Raw genomic sequence first — 15,401 nt, forward strand, 5'->3', positions numbered from 1 at the left:
TTATGTCTCAATTAATACAAAGGAATGTGTTAAAAATTCCCCAAATCAAACCAATTGATCCATCTAAGACAACTTCGCCTTACTTTGATGCTAAATATTTTTGTCAATATGATCATCAACCTGGTCATGATACTTAAAAAGTATTTTTCATTGAGAATAAAGATTCAAGAATTGATTGATAACAATACTATATCCGTGGTAGGTGTGAATGATAAAGGAAACAAATATGTAGCTCCTACTAGTCAAAACCTTCCAACTTTTAATGATCCTTTACCATCCCATTCCACTAATCTGATTGAGATCGATTATCTTGCTTTCTCTCCCAATGATGTGACCCTTGAAACTACTAATGTGGTGAACCTTTTGGATCAACAAGAACCCCCTAAGTATTTTTGTATAACATTTGATCCTAGTGAGACCATTACGGCACCTGATGGACCATTATACATAAGTACAAAAAATCAAAGGTATACCCACTAGAGGAGTGCTTATTGATCTTGCTTGCATGTTTAATGTGATAATTGAAGAATTTATTTATACTTTGCAATTGCATCGAGTGAGATATGTTGAAACTGGTGTGATAGTTAAATTTTTTGATGGCTTCTCTTGTCCTGCTATTGGTTCTATAACACTTCATATTGATGTTGACACTATTGGAATTCTACACTCAAATGAGAATGGTTAATGTTGTCATTGATGGCAACCAACCGGTAACAGGTTTCTACACATTCACCGACATCCAGATTACACCAACAATGAAGTATACCGGCACTCAGGCTGACTTGAGACAAAGTTTTATTTATGTGAATTGTATTGTAATGTAATTAATTTTTGTAAGCTGACATGATGTATTGTAAAAAAATCATATATGTATGAGATCTTATAGATCATTTTGTAATAATAATATATAGAATATGTAAGAAGGTGATATAGTGAATGTATGAAGTGGTTATGTAAAAGACAACAAAAGGTTTTTGGTTAAGGTATCTGACTGAGCTTAAATCGGTACTGAACCAAGCATTGGAGATGCTATTTTGAGCATTACATTATCTTGGATTTAATTATCCATATTGCAGTCAGTGAGACTCTTTCATTGAGCAGTGTGCTCTAGGCTATTGGTCTTCTTGCATGTGCAGGCCCCTATTGTAAGTAATATTTAATCATATTGGCCTGTGAGTAAATATTGTGGGTCACAAATCCCACTGAGGTTTTCCCCTTACTGAGTTTCCTCACCAAAATATCTTGTGTTATGGTGTGCATTCATGTTGTCTCTGTTATTTCTCTTTACTGCACTTTTACTTGTTTACCTGTAGTACCCCTACTCGTTTGAACTCATTAGACTCATATTTTATTATTGTTTACTTTTAGTGGATACATTACCATGATGTGTTATTCAGACTTATATGACATTATTTCATGCTTTGTCTGGATATGAAATATGGGTGGCTTTATCGTTTGATTGTTTGTTTTAAAGAAAATATTTTATTTCTTTCTTCTTTCTGAATGATGTGTGTGTTAAGATGTTTGTCAAATCTAAAATCCTATCTAATTATTTCTTGTTCTTGGCTAAAGTCCATTCTTGAAGTTAATTTTTGGTTTATGGAAAGAAGTTATTTTGTGGGTGTTTTTAGATTAAAATTTTGAGAAGATTTGGAAAAGTTATTATGGCAAATTTTGCCAAGATTTTTATCGTGCATGAAAATTGCAAGATTTGGGAGGAATGGGATTACCAGAGAAATCATTCCCTCTTGTTTGATTTTTGTTTCGATAATTGGCTATGACAGTCCTTTTTAATATTTGTGCATCTCTATGGAATTATTTAGTTATTTTAGAAATAAATTTAATCATTACTTAAATTTATTGTGTTATTAAAAGTTAAAGGAAATTGTTTTATTATATTATTTTGGGAAATTATGAATTAATTAATTTCCCTTTTAATAAATTTGATTGGAAATAAATTTTGGTTGAAAATAGAATTTACTGGTTTTTAGGTTATTGTATGTTAAAAAAAAAATAAAAAAAATAAAAAATAAAAATAAATTAAATTAATTTTAAAAAATAAAATAAAATAATAATAATAATAAAATATATATGTATATAGTATTTTATGTGGTTTTAATTATGTTATTTTGGAAATGAAAGACATTTCAAAATTAAATCTTCTTTTTATTATATATTTTAATGTGATATAATTATATAATATTATATTCGTAGAATATATATATTTATGTAGTTATATTATATTATTATATATAATTTTTAATTTGGGATTTAATTTAGATTATTGATATAATCTAATTGGGTTTATTTGTAAATTAATCATGAACATATAATTAGGGGGTTCATTTTTATGTGATTTTATTTAACTTTATTGGACAAATGACAACATTGATTTCTTTGTATTAATATAGTTGTATTTTCTTATTTTCTGGAAAATCTTTAATTGCAAGTTATTTATGTTTTTGGCTGTTTAAAGAAAAGATTGCATGTATTAGGATCTTGTGTAAATGGTATTTGCAGTCAAGCTTAATTTCATTGCAATTCTAGTTGAGTTGTCATTATGTCATATGTTGTTATATCTCCTTGGTTAGGTGTTGTTGTATAACCCCATTGATGTGAGCCATTGTGTGTTTTGTCCAAATGGTCAATCTTGGGTTAGTGATTGTGTATCCTTCACTTGGGGTTTGTCAGGATTAGTTATGGATGTCTGTTTCGCCATAGAGTTCTTGTAGAGAGACCTTTCTTGTTAGTGTCCTATGAGAGAGAGTGGCTTTCGATGTGGGGGCCGTGCCCGGAGTGGATGACAGGATAACCCGTCGAAAGTTAGTTAAAAAGTGATAACCTAATAATATATTGGGGGGGAGTGAAATAAATATTAATTAAGATAATGTACCTCGTGCATAGGTGTAGTGCTTGTATAGGGCTCATAATGTTACGAGAAGGCCTGGAATGGAAAACTTACCACCTTGTCTTCACGAAAGGATTGGTAGGGTCCGCGTGAGATTTAGTTGGAGCCGGAAGCCAGGAGAGGTTACCAGGACAAAGAGCCGAGACTTAGGAGGCCTACCATGGTAACCATCAAGCTATGGGATGACACTCTCTCCTTAGAGTCACTAGTGTTTTGTGAGTTGAGTCACATGGATGTTTGCAGAGTCTTGTAGTTCTTTTGTACTTGTTTTACTTTGCTTGCATGAGGGTTTTCTTCTATCTCCTAGCATGGTGGGGTGGTTCCATTTCGGGATCACATGGTCGAGTCGTAGTGCCACTTCCCATCAGATGTTTTGGATTGTATCTTCAGGCAAGGAAAGGCTTCGCTGGTGTTTCTTGGTTCGTGGTTCATGTACCAGCTCATGTTTGTGATCATTGTTTAGTTGAGACCTTGTGGTCATTGTATCAAACTTTTATGCAACCTTGTTATTGTAACTTTGTAATCTGTGGTATTATTGGAAGCCATGTATTTATGGATATTGTAATATTATGTTAGTGGAATGTATGTTAATTCAGTTGCTTTGATCTTATGTATAAATGATTTATGAAAAATTGGATGCATTGGAATACTTTGATTCTTTCATTATGGAATTTAGATGTATGTGTAGTTTTGAACTTAAGCATTTACTTTATCTAATTAAATGGACAATTGGATTAACCATGGTGTTAATATAATCTATGATTAATCTTCATCGGTAACCCTTAGGAAATCATGTGTTAGTCTTCCGTTGTGTTATTAGACGTACAATGGTTATAATTAATGCACTTGATCTTTAAAAAAAATAAATTATTTCACCCTTTAGTTACCTAGTTGTGTTGTTTTCCTTTAGGGTTCCTGGCGAGGCATTACATTACTGGTACATTAATTTGGGTTGCAAAGTTATAAATAAGTTTAAATATTCCATTAACTGGTTAGACACTGATTCACCCCCCCTCTTAGTGTCTTTAGGACTGTCATTGCATCTAACAATTAGTATCAGAGCCTAGTCCTCTATTTGCAAAAGCCTAACAACTTGAGGAAGATTTTGAAACCGGTACCGATGGAGAGTTTGAGAAAACAGTTGAAAGGAGCACTTGAAGATTTTGATGCAAAAAAATTGAAGAATATCAAACTTGAAGATGATCTGAGGACTGCCCAAGAATTCATTAAAGAACTTCAGGAGAACCTAGTTATAGCACAAAATAAGAGAAAAGAACTTCATGAGCAAATGCAGAAAGATGATGATGAAAATGAAACTCTTAGAGATATTGCAGAGAAGCTAAGGCAAGAGAACATTAATATGAGGAATGAAATGCAAGATCTAACCATGAGGATATTTAAGGATATTGAAGATAGGAAGAAGAATGAAGAAGACTTGACTAGGAGACTTAATGATGGAGCAAATGAAAATTTGAGACTTGGTCATGAAAATGATATGCTAAAGATAGATCTGATTCACATGAAACATGATAAAGAGGAGCTTATGAGATAAGTTGGGATTATGGAAAATGAGTTGAACACTGCAGAGGAATACAAAGACAAATTCAAGAAAAGTTTAGAAAGGCTTGATGACATGCTGAAAAGACAAAAACTTGATGGAGATACAGGTGGACTTGGATTTCAACATGGAGAAAGTTCTGATACTGCAAACAATCAAGATCATAGCAAACCGGTAAGACAACCTAATGCTTATAAATTTAATGGGAAATGTTTTAATTGCAACAAGTTTGGTCATAGAGCAAATCAGTGCAGAATTAGAAATAATCAGAATACAAACTTACCCACCGATCAATGTTCCAAATGCAATAAAGTTGGTCATAACTTAGAAAATTGCAGAATGAATGTGAAATACTATGTTTGTTGTAGATTTGGACATTTATCTAATCAATGTAGAACACAAACCGGTCAAGGAAATGGAAAAGCTATTCAGAGGAATAATGTAACTTGTTATGCATGTAACAAGATTGGGTACATTCAAAATTTTGTAGAAGCAAGACTATACCAATGAACAATAAAGGATCTAATGAGAAGGGAAAAACCTCGGTGGGATTTGTGAGCCACAATATTTACTCACTGGCCAATATGAATAAATATTACTTACAATAGGGGCCTGCACATGCAGGAAGGCCAACAACCTAGAGCGCACTGCTCAATGAAAGAGTCTCACTGACTACAATATGGATAATCAAATCCAAGATAATGTACTTCTCAAAATAGCATCTCCAATGCTTGATTCAGTACTGGTTTAAGATTTGTCAGATACCTTAACCAAAAACCTTTCACTATCTTTTACATAACCACTTCATACCACCTTCTTACATATTCTATATATTATTATTGCAAAATGATCTATAAGATATGTGCCTGCCAATGTCGGTGCCTGCCGGTGAATGATGTCTGTTGTTGATGAATGTGTAGAAACATGTTACCAGTTGGTTATCATCAATGACAACATCAACCATTCTCATCTGAGTGTAGAATGCCAACAATCTCCCCCTTTGGCATTGATGACAACTCTCATGAGAAAAATCCAAAATTGTTATCCAAAAATGAAATCCAAAAACTGATCCCCAAAAGAAGTGTGCTCCCCCTGAGCAAGTGATCTCTTTTGCATTTTCTTCCATACATATTTCTCCATACTACTCCCCCTTTGGCATCAATGACAAGGGATGTCAAAAAAAGTCAAAATTCTACCTCATAGCCTATAACCGGTTGAGTACAAGTTGAAAGATATCCGCCAAAATTAGATTTAGGCTCTGCATGAAATTATTATTATCAGAGATAATGGTTTCTTTTTGCTGGATCATGCCAGTCAGATAGTGCATCTATTGCTCTGGTGATCGGTGTCCTTGAATTGTTGCTTTAGATAGCTCAGCTCACTGAGTAATAAGACTGTCCAATCTTGGACCAAGTTTGCTTTTCAGTTCCCGGGCCTTTAACCTTATCCTTGCTTTCTCTTTCTCAAGTTTCTCTAACTTTTCCTCATAAACTGCCATTTCTTATTCAATAATTGAGGTACATTCCGAAGAACCTATCATTTTGTCTGCTATGTCATCTATCTCCTTCTGTCTTTTCTTAATCTCCCCATCAACATCTTTAGTCAGGTGGTGAGGTTTGCAAGCTTCTCTATACAGTTCCTTATATTCCAAAATTGTTAAGTTAAGTACCGACAATAATGAATCCATGTGCTCAGTACAATCTTTGATAGTTTTCTCAAAGAATTCACTTTTCTCTTTATCTACTCTTTCCTTTACAGTTTTCTCATTTACCTTATCTATGGTTAGAACATTTTCAACAATAAATTTGGAAAATGCATCCAATTTACCTAAAGATTCATCAATGTGATCTATCTTACAAGTTGGTGCAATCATTTTCAAAATAGACAATGTGTCAACAATAGCCTTAAATGATAAGGCATTACAATTTGTTATCCTCTTGATTGAATCCAGAAGAACATCTATTACATTAGTGGGTCTAAATTCTCCAGTGGATGTGCTTGGTTCTGCAATAGATTTCCTTTCAACAGATACTTGCCCAATTGCCTTCACTATTTCTTCCTTGTTTCTAACAATTGTTTCCTCTTTATTTACATTTTCTGTCAGTTTCTATGTCAGTGCTGGTTTATTAGTGTTAGTTTCCTTAGCCTCTATCGGTTTCTCACTCTGTGTTATTACTTCTACTTCTGTTGGTTTTTCAGTCTGTGTAAGTACCTCCGCATCTGTCAATTTCTCTGTCTCTGGTTTCTTAGCTTCTGTTGGTATTTCAATGTTCTGAGAGTCAACAGTGTGTGCTGGTGACTCAGAGATCTCACTATTTTTAGCATCGACTGCCTTAATGTCTACAGTCTCTTTATCCACAACAATGTTAAAATCTTGTGTATCTACATTCATAGTGAAAAGAATTTCAAAATCTGGATTAGTATCATCATGTGTTATTTCTTCAGTCTCCTTATTCGGCTAACTGTCTGTATGTATCGATGATTCTGTTGTTATTGGTGGGGTGTCATGTGCTAGTGGAGGAAGGTTATCTGTGACCTTTATGGCAGGTACACTACCAATTTTACCTTTACCTTTGTCCTTATCCTTTTGATATACCTTTGCAAAAGACTTATCCATTTTTTGTCTACCCCTTTCTTCTTTCTTTTCCTTTTCAAGAAAAAATATGTCCCATTTGTTTGCAGTTTCATTAGCTATTGATGTTCAAATTTCTATCATTCCTACATCCGATCAATTTTGTGTGAAGTTGAGACATCCTTGGCTCTCTTCCATGAAAGAGATCTCTTCTACTATTAACAAGTGTTTGAAATTTTCTCATAATGATAAAATCATAACTTTTAATCATAACATATTTCAACCTATAATGAGGCATGAAGATGTTTGTCTTGATTATTTTTGGTCTGAACAATTCAAGCCTCTTCAACTTAGAAGTGATGCTCTCTTTAGATCATATCAAAACTAGAAAAATGAAATGATTTTATCCTTGAGTAAACCTACAAATCCAACCCTTAGCATTCCTCTTGATGATCATGTACCCCTTCTTGAGGATAAGGTTATTGTTCCTCCTAAAGAAAGAAATCATCTTCTTCCCAATGAGGCACCTATTTCTTCTTCTAAAGAAAAGAGTATCCTTTCTCCTAAGAAAATGGATATCCTTCTTCCTAAAGAAGAATCTATTCCTTCTCCTATGGATGAGTCCATTCTTCCTCCCAGAGGTAGAAAAAATCTTCCTCCTAAACAAAAATTTGTTCCTCCTAAGGTCAGACCTATCCCTCCTCTTCATGATGGATCCGATCTCCTTCCTACACCTCCCATTCCTCCTTTATATAGTGTGGCTCCTCCCCCTTCATCTTATAGAGAGAAGTGACCGACCTTTCCTATTGTCCAACCGAAAATACCTCAACCCATTCATCCTTCCCCAAAAGAAGAGATGAAGCCTATATCTGATGAACCTTAACCTTCTCAACCTTCAACCAAAACTAAACAAAATTGTTGTGTGAGAGAACGTCGATGAAGACGTCATGCTAGAGCTCATGAAGTTTCTTCCCAAATGATTTCTTCTCCTAAAACACCAACAATTGACATGATTCCATTTTATCCTAAACAAGATGCTCAACCTAATTCTCCAAGATGCAAAATGCTTAAGACAAATGATGGTTCAAGTTCTATTCCTATTCAAACTCCTATTCTTATTAATCTTGATGAAGAAATAGGTGAAAATATTGTTAATGATGAAAATGTTGATCCTAATATTTTCGATGATGAATATGAATATGTTGATGTAGACAATGATTTATCTGCAAAATTTTCAAAAACATTAATCCTAGCTCCTAGTAATGAACAAAGTGACTTAGCATTAGAGCATGGTCCTTGTTTGGAACTTGTGATAGCTCCATCTACTGTGATTGATGTGGCTCCTCTTGCGTGTTGTCCACATTCCCGAAATAATGATCAACATGGTTGAGTTGAGGATGACATGCTTGATTAGCTTCAGTAGCACCATAGATTCTCTCTCTCTCTCTCCTCTCTTGCTTATTTGTGACATTATTCTATTTATTCTCCTTATTCTTCTATTTGTTGTCCCTAGTATTGTATACTTGAGGACAATGCAAGGTGTTGAGATCTCTTTTGGTCTCTCCCATGTTGACTCAAAAGACACATACGATCCCTTTTTCCATGTTGGTTTCCTTTCTTTGGTGGATGAGGATGATTCTATGCACATACATATACATGATATACATGAGTTATCATAAAAATAATACTGACTGCAAAGTTAAGTTAAACCACCTTGTGCTTTATGTTTTGTGTTCATTATCCTTTGATTTATCCTCTCTTGGGGGCTAAACTATTGCGATAACGTGCTTGTCTTCTTTGGGTGTATCCTACCTTAAAGCAATTGCTCCTGATAACGCGTACACAATTGCTTTAACATGGGGGCATACGCTTCGCTCATGATTCTCTCTTGATACTAAAAGTTACTTAGCGAACTTTGTCTTTGCTTTATAATTTTTGGTATTCTTTTCATGACTCATAGTAAGAGAACCTTACTAGTTTTAGTCATGATTCTGTCTTTCTCTCTCATGATCTTCCATTTTACCTTATCATTCAAGTCATAAGATCCTAAAGTCCACTGGGGGCTTGGTAAATATTTCCTCCTTGATGTGGTGAAAGTCTTTCAATCTGATTTCCTTGTACTTTACCAACAATATTTGCATAATCCCATACTCTCGCTAAAGTGGGGGCTAAATGTAATGTCCTAAAATTGTAGCCCTCACAATTTTTTACTGCATTTGGCTCTTCGCCTTACTATTTGCGCCCCTCGACCTGATCAAAGACCTAAACATGCTCATGCACATCAAAATTACCTTGCAACTTAACAATACATTGTGCCTACTCCTTGATCTTTCCCCAAAATAGGGCAGGGCCAGGGTGTGGCACCTTGGTCCCCCTTTATGGGGACCTATCTTGACCCCCTCCTCCCTTCCTATGTCAAATTTGAAGCGGTAAAATCCCCTCTATGTTGGCTCAAGTCAAAAAATTAATCAATTAATCCTACTAGCAAGTATATATGAGGGATTTCCCCTCTCATTTGATAGAGAACGTCCATGACATCCAATGAAATTCAATAAAGCATTCAAGAGATCAACCATTCAAGCATTCAAGAGCAATTGAGCATTTTCAGTTTTCCTTCAAGCTTTGGAGCAACAATAGAGTCAAGATTTAAAGTATTCAAGAGGATACCAACATTCTAATTCATGAAACCCTAATTCCATGTGGAGGCAAGAAAAACTTCACAAGGAGGTATAAGAATTTCATTTTCAGTCAATTCAACATCCCCTCAATGAGGAGGATTTCTACTTTTAGTCATTTCATTTATATTATTTCAACCACTTGGTTAATTCCAAAATTAGGGTTTGACCTAAAGGCAAACCCCTATTCCCAACACATTTCCCTTTCTTTTTGTGTGCAGGAAACATGTGCGCAACTGTACTTATGGAATTAAGCTTTATTTGCAAAAAGAAAAACCCTTTTAGATGCATGGAAAGTTTAGAGGACTGATATGAGGACGCCCCTATCTGGACACATGGTCCTTGTAACTTTTGCCCGATTTCACGGAGCAGATTTGAATAATCTCAAACTTCTCAGATCCTGGTGCATGACTGAATCTTGAATTTGTAGCTCGCTTTTTTCTCATACTTTGTCTTCATTTCCAACACTTAATCTTAATTCAACAAGTCAACTTTCAAAAGAGGGTTAATTGCATTCCAATCACAACCAACCTACTTAGTATTCAGTCCTTGCATAATTTAGGATTGGATCTAGTAGATTCAACCCCTCTTTTGAATGTAAAGTCCCCATCTAATGACAATTGAGCTCAGTCAATTTCCTCTTTCAAATGATGAATTGGCTAAGCTCCCAATTTTCCACTTTACAATATCATCTTATAATACATAATATTTATGTATTTTTATGTTATTATAATATATATTTTACTTATATATTAAATTTATTTACCAATCTTTTTAAAATTAAAACAAATATATAAAATAATTAAACATTACAATTGAACACATAAAAAAAATAAAAAAAATCATATTTAAAAAATATATATCAATAAGATGTTTATATTAATTATAAAGAAACATATTTTAAACCAAAACTCTTAATTTTAGTGCACTAACAAGGAAAAAAGTTTATCTTTCTTGCTTTTCTCAAATGCAAGGTGATTAATAATACATGTCTCAGGAATTCAAGGAAAAATTTAGAAACACAATAAATCTTTTCAATACCATGAATTTTTTTTATAAATATGACCTAAAAAATACATTTGTTTAGTTTGCATTTAATTATGTCTTTCTCATTTATATAGGTGTCAACCATTTGAATATTGGCTACTGTCGAACTTTGGACTTTAAAATTCTAAATGGTTGTTAGCTTGTGCATGTAATGATTTAGTATAATCAATACAAACTATTTTGATTTTCCATTTTTATAAGATTTAGTCCCATTTTAAATTTAATCAAGTTTCATATAGTTGTTGAGCATATTTGAGTTAGTGTTAAATTTTGATTATGTTTGGTTTCTTTAGGCAATTAAGTGTAAATTATAATTTTGTTAAAGTATTATGAGCAAGTTTGTATATATGAAAATTGAGGGTGGAAGGTAGAAAAGTTAAATAAAGGTTTAATAATGAAATTTTGTTTATATTATATGTGTTAGTTTTAACTATTATAATTATATTTAAAAAATTTATGTAAAATATGGTGCAAGATATGAAAATTTAAAATTTTAACATTCATAAAGAAGAATAAGTTACAAATTTATCATTAAGATGTAATATATAATTAGATTGATAGAAGAATTTTTTAGTTTAAGAATATTTAAAAAAAAAAATAGTCTTAATGTAACCAATAAATCATTACTAGAAGGGTATTTTTTTAGTTATATTATTTATTAATATTAGTATATTTATCATTAGAAAGAATTATTTAAAACATGTCAAGAGACACCATTTTTAAGGTATTTATTTTTTCCTAGATTTATGATTTAAGTGGAATAGGCACCTTGAGAATGATGTCTCTCAACATCTTTTACATATTTTTTTTCTTCTAAAGATAGATATGCTAGTAGCACCCATAGTTGCAACATGTAAAATGTTAAATCAATCTCCAATGTTGTTTAAAGATAAGTTATTGTTATACATTTAGATAGATAAAATCTCATTATTTTGAGATAAATAAAATGTTGTTTACAGGTTGTATGCTTTTCGAGAATTTACAATATTTAGGATTGACTGGACCAATATTGTATGTTAGTATACATTATCTTTTCTTTTAAAATAACATAGGAAAAAAATACCAAAATAGTGAACACTTTTAACCGTGCACCCCTTTAGCATAATCTATATCACCTTCATTATCCAAAGTGTCATCTTCCTTTGTAAATTCCTAATCAACTTCATTCAATGAAATTTCTTTTGTGACAAACTTTAGAAAGGAAATATTGTTGGACACCTCTGCCGTTACACCAAAAATCTTGAGCTATCAATGAATGCCACAATGGCCAGAGACAAGGGTCCATATGAGGTGGTTAAGCATATGTCATGAATCCTGAGGTCAACATTGAATTTCTATTATCAACTAGAGGGTAACAATCTCTGCCTCAACACAACTTGGGATTCAAACCCATATCCAAGTGCTTTGATACCACTTGTTGGATACCGCTACCGTTATGCCAAAAAGATCGAGCTTTCAATGAACATCACAGTGGCCAGAGACAAGGATCCATGGGAGGCAGTTAAGCACATGTCATGAATCCCGAGGTCAATGTTGAACACCTATTACTGACTAGAGGGTAACAAATACCCCATTTGCTAGATTTTTTTGTGGTTTGTCATTGATGTCTAGTGTCAAGATAATGGAAGGGAACCAATGAGGTGAACACCAATAGCTTGAAATGTGTGCCACGACCCAATAGTAACAATAAAATTTGAGCTAGGAACAACCTTATCAAGAACTATGTAGAGACCCAATTAACAATGAGATTTAATTAATTTTGTTGACACCAACCTTGCATTGCTAATGGATTCCCATACCTCTAAAAATATCCCAACAAATGTTGAGACTACATATGTGTTATCACAATATTTGTGATTTGTAGAGAGGAACATTTTTTCCAAGACCATATAGATTGCATTCAAATTAGATAGTCTTTAACTTCAAATTAGATATCTCTCCCAAGGAAAATTTCCTTTTCTTCTTATATAACCTAATATTGCTACCCATTGAGCAACAAATTGAAATCCTTCTATAGTGAATGAGGAGAGAGCTCTATGAATACCAACATATCAATCCACACCATAATTAATTAGTGTCAACTATGCATCGTTGGAATGAATTATAAAATAAATTGAAGTCATTGTAATTATGTTACACCATCACAATATGTGGAGTTTTATCCTAAAGGTAATGAATTTTAATGAAATATAGAGGGTGATTAGTTTATCCAAACATTTAAGTTATTTCTTGAGAGATGACTTATGTTGTTGGTATGAAAGGGGTATTTTAACTAGCTAGTTCATCACCTAGGTCCTATTCACACTTGTCACTTAATTTTATGTAGGGTACACATAGGATAGTTATCACTTTATGTCTCAAGTCATACGATTGAGACACATGCCACAATATTATGCAATTCTATGATCACCTTGGCCTATATAACCAAGAAGTTTCATTTGTAATCTCAATTTCATATTCATTCAATCTATCTATAATTTTTTGTCTTTTGATAGAATAATATAATAATATCATTCCTAATCTCTCTTGAGATTTCATAGGAGTTCCTAGATCTTGGGTACCTACAATATTCAACCAAATACTGCATGTTATAGAGCATTCTATACCAGCTCTTACATATGTAATAGTCAATGATAAAATTGACCAATGTATCTACATGAGTATTTTATTTCCTAAATGACTTTAATAGCGCAAGCCTCAATTTTATTGATCAAGGGGCTAAATTTGATTTAAATTTTTATTGATTGTCTAATTTGGGTCCCTTTATTCTTTATTACATTTATTATAATATGAGAATCTCTTTCAATCTACAATTTCTTTAGTCCCAGTTGTGAGAAAGTTTATAAGAATGTTAGAAGCGCAATGGATAAAAAGATTCATTATTTGTTCCCTATCTTAGTCACTTTGAGGTGGTGCTAATTATATGTCCTTCGTGACCTCTCACAATATAACCTAATCTTGGGATGCATAGGTTTCCCTGGAGGTCCCACCAAAATTTAGCTTACTCCATCTTGTTAGAGGTTTCTCTCGTTTGATGTCTTTTATTAGATTTGATGGGGATGAACCCCAATAACCCAATGAACAAGAGGAACTTTCAAACCTTTCCAAATTTTTATTAGCTCATTATCCCAAGAGACGAAGGCTTTTTTTGCTTCAATTTTTGTTAGAAAAACAATATAATTTGATCAAACCATTTCCTATACAACCCATGAAAGAAAAATATGTATACAAGATTGCAAAATAGCCATATGCAAAGATTAAAGACATACATGCCACAATCATACAATATATACTTGGGGAAGACCATCAATAGGAAAAAACCTAACCTCAAAAAGCATCCATATTCAATGTATTATTCAACAACGAAAACATTAAAAGACACTTACAAAGTCTCCATGAACAATTCTCAAACATCATGCTCCTCTAATGCATCCTCCACATGTCCAAGTATAATGGATAATTGTGTAACCACACATACCATGCCATGCTTCACATATGCACTTTAGAAGATAGCTCAATATAATGACAACCAAGGCAAACAAGACAAATAGAAAACTAGCCAACCTCAAGCACTAAAAATGTTCTTTCTTTTATAAAACCAAGTCCACACAAAACAACCAAGTGGTGAGGTAGAACCATGAGTACACAAAACCATTGAGCCCACAGTTATATTTTGGTACTAAGTTTCTCAAATATTAATTATTTTCCATTGTGTAACTCATAAATAAAATATGCACTTTAGAAGATAGCTCAATATAGCTCAATATAATGACAACCAAGGCAAACAAGACAAATAGAAAACTAGCCAACCTCAAGCACTAAAAATGTTCTTTCTTTTATAAAACCAAGTCCACACAAAACAACCAAGTGGTGAGGTAGAACCATGAGTACACAAAACCATTGAGCCCACAGTTATATTTTGGTACTAAGTTTATCAAATATTAATTATTTTCCATTGTGTAACTCATAAATAAAATATCTAACCAATGTCACATACAAATTTATAAGTTGACACAAGTAAATATTTCATATGGCTAAATACAACTCCTAAAGATGTACCACAAAGAAATATTTATTTTACATAATTAAATTTTTTATTTATTGTGCAAGTTGTACAACACCCTCTTCCTAACAATTTATAGCAATGCTCTTTACAACTTATTCTATTGTTATTTCTAGCATAATTATTAAAGTTTATATATTAATTTCCATAGATTGAAATATCCTCTTATTCCTTTGCTTCCATATTTCTTGAATTTTGATTGAGAGGCACACAATCCAAATACTAGAAAAGTTAACCATTCTATAAAGGGAAGGCCACGAGTTGAAATGTTAAACAATATATTGCACACTAGGTCCATGCCAATTAAACTTGTTTGCATTAAGTGCCAACATTTATTTGATAATTGACAGTTTAACTATAGAAGATCGACTATTTCTTCTTCTTTTTTTCCCAAGAAACATTTAGATGGTCTCAAGAACCCCATCTCCCTTAGCCTTTCTACCATCAATATTCTTTTCTATATATTTTACCATACAAAGGATCTCACTTTGTGGAGACAATTCTTGTTCCAAAAAAGATGTGTATGTCAATTTTCTTTCTTTCCCATTGCCTCTAATAGTTTGTAGCCCAAATTTATG

The sequence above is a fragment of the Cryptomeria japonica genome, chromosome 11, assembly GCF_030272615.1.
Source record: "Cryptomeria japonica chromosome 11, Sugi_1.0, whole genome shotgun sequence".
Classification (NCBI taxonomy): Eukaryota; Viridiplantae; Streptophyta; class Pinopsida; order Cupressales; family Cupressaceae; genus Cryptomeria; species Cryptomeria japonica.